Raw genomic sequence first — 2,977 nt, 5'->3', positions numbered from 1 at the left:
ACTCCGAACAACAACCATTCACTATTACTCTGTTTCCTGCCACTTAGCCAATTTAGTATCCATGCTGCCACTGTCCCTTTCTCTATGGGCTTCAACTTTGCTGGCAAGCCTATTATGTGGCACTTTATCAAATGCCTTCTGGAAGTTCATGCACACCACGTCAACCGCATTACCCTGATCAACCCCCTTTGTTAACCATCAAAAAACTCGGGGCGAAATTGCTCCTTTTTACGATGCGAGTTATCGCTTTCGGTCGGCTCCCAGAATGCCTCCCCGCGCAGTCTGTGCCGCCAGCGTGTAGATGGAATGTCAGGCTGCAGCCCCGGGACCATGCTGCCCTGGTGGTCCAGCGGAGGCCATCAGAGGACGTGCAGAATGCGCAGTGGCCCGACTCTTTACGCTACGCGCAGTATCTGCGTAGCACCGCCATTTGCGCCCCGTCAGGAAGTGGAGCGCGTGAGATTGTGGGGTGGTGCGCCCAATTCAATGGCTGCTGCAGGGCTTCCGCACCAGACACAGGAAGTCCCGCCCCGGGTGCAGGAAGTCACACCCCGAGTGGGTTACTGCCCCCAATCGGGGTGGAGGACAATTTCACCCCCTCAGTCCGTGACTCCAGTCCCCGATCTGCTCCAGTCCATGTGACTCGTTTTTATTCATTCCTGGAATGTGGGCGTTGCTGGCAAGGCCGACATTTATTGCCCATCACTAATTGCCCTTCTTGAACCGCTGCAGTCCGTGTGGTGAAGGTGCTTCCACAGTGCTGTTACGGAGGGAGTTGCAGGATTTTGAGCCAGCAACGATGAAGGAACGGTGATATATTTCCAAGTCAGGATGGTGTGTGACTTCAGCCGTGCCTTTTTTACTCAAGTGCTGGGCTCGGCCATCATAGTTAGTTGTTTAATTGTCCACCACCATTCATGACTGGATGTGGCAGGACTGCAGAGCTTTGATCTGATCCGTTGGTTGTGGGATTGTTCAGCCCGGTCTATGCAATGCTGCTTCTGCTTCTGCTGTTATTTACAATGGCAGCACAGCATCTTTCAGTTTCAGCTCCAGGTTCCAACACTCCTCGTCAATAAACACCACTCTAGTCCTGTGTTGTCGTATCTTCATGTTTAGGTACGCCTGGTGCTGCTCCTGGCATGCTCTTCTGCACTCCTTGTTAAACCAGGGTTAGTCCCCTGGCCTGATGGTAGAGTGAGGGATATGCCGGGCCTTGAGGTTACAGATTGTGGGGGATTCTGCTGTTACTGATGGCCCACAGCACCTCATGGATACCCAGTTTTGAGCTACTAGATCCATTCTGGATCTATCCCATTTAGCATGGTGGTAGTGCCACACATGATGGAGGGTGCCCTCAGCTGTGAAGACGGGACTTCGTCTCCTGAAGGACTGTGGGGTGGTCACTGCTACCAATACTGTTATGCACACATGCATCAGCAACAGGACGATTTGTGAGGATATGAAGTAGACTTTTCACTCATGTTGGTTCTCTCACCCCGTGCTGCAGGCCCAGTCTGGCAGCTATGTCCTACCATGCCACCCTTGGTGATGGACATTGAAGCCACATTCTGTGCCCTTGCTACTCTCAACGCTTCTTCAAAGTGGTGTTCAACATGGAGGAGTACTGATTCATCAGCTGAGGGAGGGCGGTAGGTGGGAATCAGCAGGAGGTTTCCTTGTCCATCCTTGACCTGAAGCCATGAGACTTCATGGGGTCCGGAGTCAATGTTGAGGTCTCCCAGGGCCACTCCTCCCGACTGTGTACCACTATGCTGCCACCTCGTGCCCGTAGGACAGGTCATACCCAGCGATGGTGACGGAGGAGTCTGGGACATTGGCTGAAAGGTATGATTCTGTGAGTATGACTGTCAGGCTGTTGCTTGACTAGTATGTGGGACAGCTTTCCCAGTTTTGGCAGAAGTCCCCAGATGTTGCAGGGGTGAGTGGGCTGGGCGTGCGCAAATTCAATGCTGGGTGATCCATCCGATTTTATTGCTTGTTTTTCCTAGCGGTTTGTTACAACGGAGTGTCTCGCTGGGCCATTTGAGAGAGCAGTTAAGAGTCAACCACATGGCTATGGGCCTGGAGTCACGTATAGACCAGACCGGGTAAGGATGGCAGATCCCGAAAGAGCATCAGTGAACCAGTTGTTTTTTTTTACAACAATCTGATAGTTTCATGGTCACCGTTACTGACACTAGTTTCTTAAATCCACATTTAATTAATTAACTGAATTTAAATTCCTTGGCTGCGTGGTGAGATTTGAACTCCTGTCTCGGAACCAATCATCCAGACCTCGGAATTACTGGTGCAGTAACATAACCACCATCTTACCGTGCCCCTACCTGTTCCTGTCCACGTGCCTCTGGCCCCTCTCCCTGTCCCCTTCCCCCCGCACCCTGTCCCCACCCCCGCTCCCTCTCCACGTGACTCCAGTCCCACACGACATGAAGTGGCCGCCCAGCCCAGCAGCAGTTTGGAGTATGTGGGGACCGGTGTTAACGGCGACGCTGCCTTCGCACACAGCCCACGCACGGAGGTGCAGCAACAACCGGTGCGAGGCTGGTGACGGGACTGGCTGTCTGCTCCACAATAAACTAAAGCCCCAGTCAGTTGCACCGAGGTGCAAGGGTGAGCGGTCAGTACTTCCTTGTTACTTGGACGACACATTGGCTCAGGGAGGAAATGTGTTGCGAAACAGTGGAGAAGGTTTCAGAGAATGAGAAGGTTTATTGTGATCTGGGAGTCAGAGATACCCAAGACCAGGAGCATGTACATGCTGTGACAACTCACCGAAATCAGCCAACAAAAGCCAATGCAATGAGGGAGCTTGTTTAAAGGTACAATGCAGAATCAAAACAGTCCCCAAAGTATTACATAAAGAAACGTCATTAGAAATAGACTAGCCAGCCCCCTCCAACCCGGACCGCCGGCCCCCCCTTCCCCCGTACCGTCCCCTCCCACCCCCTGCTGG

Source organism: Pristiophorus japonicus, unplaced genomic scaffold (genome assembly GCF_044704955.1).
Source record: "Pristiophorus japonicus isolate sPriJap1 unplaced genomic scaffold, sPriJap1.hap1 HAP1_SCAFFOLD_1004, whole genome shotgun sequence".
In the NCBI taxonomy this organism is placed as follows: Eukaryota; Metazoa; Chordata; class Chondrichthyes; family Pristiophoridae; genus Pristiophorus; species Pristiophorus japonicus.
The sequence above is the reverse complement of the archived record's forward strand: the minus strand, read 5'-3'. Positions refer to the sequence as shown.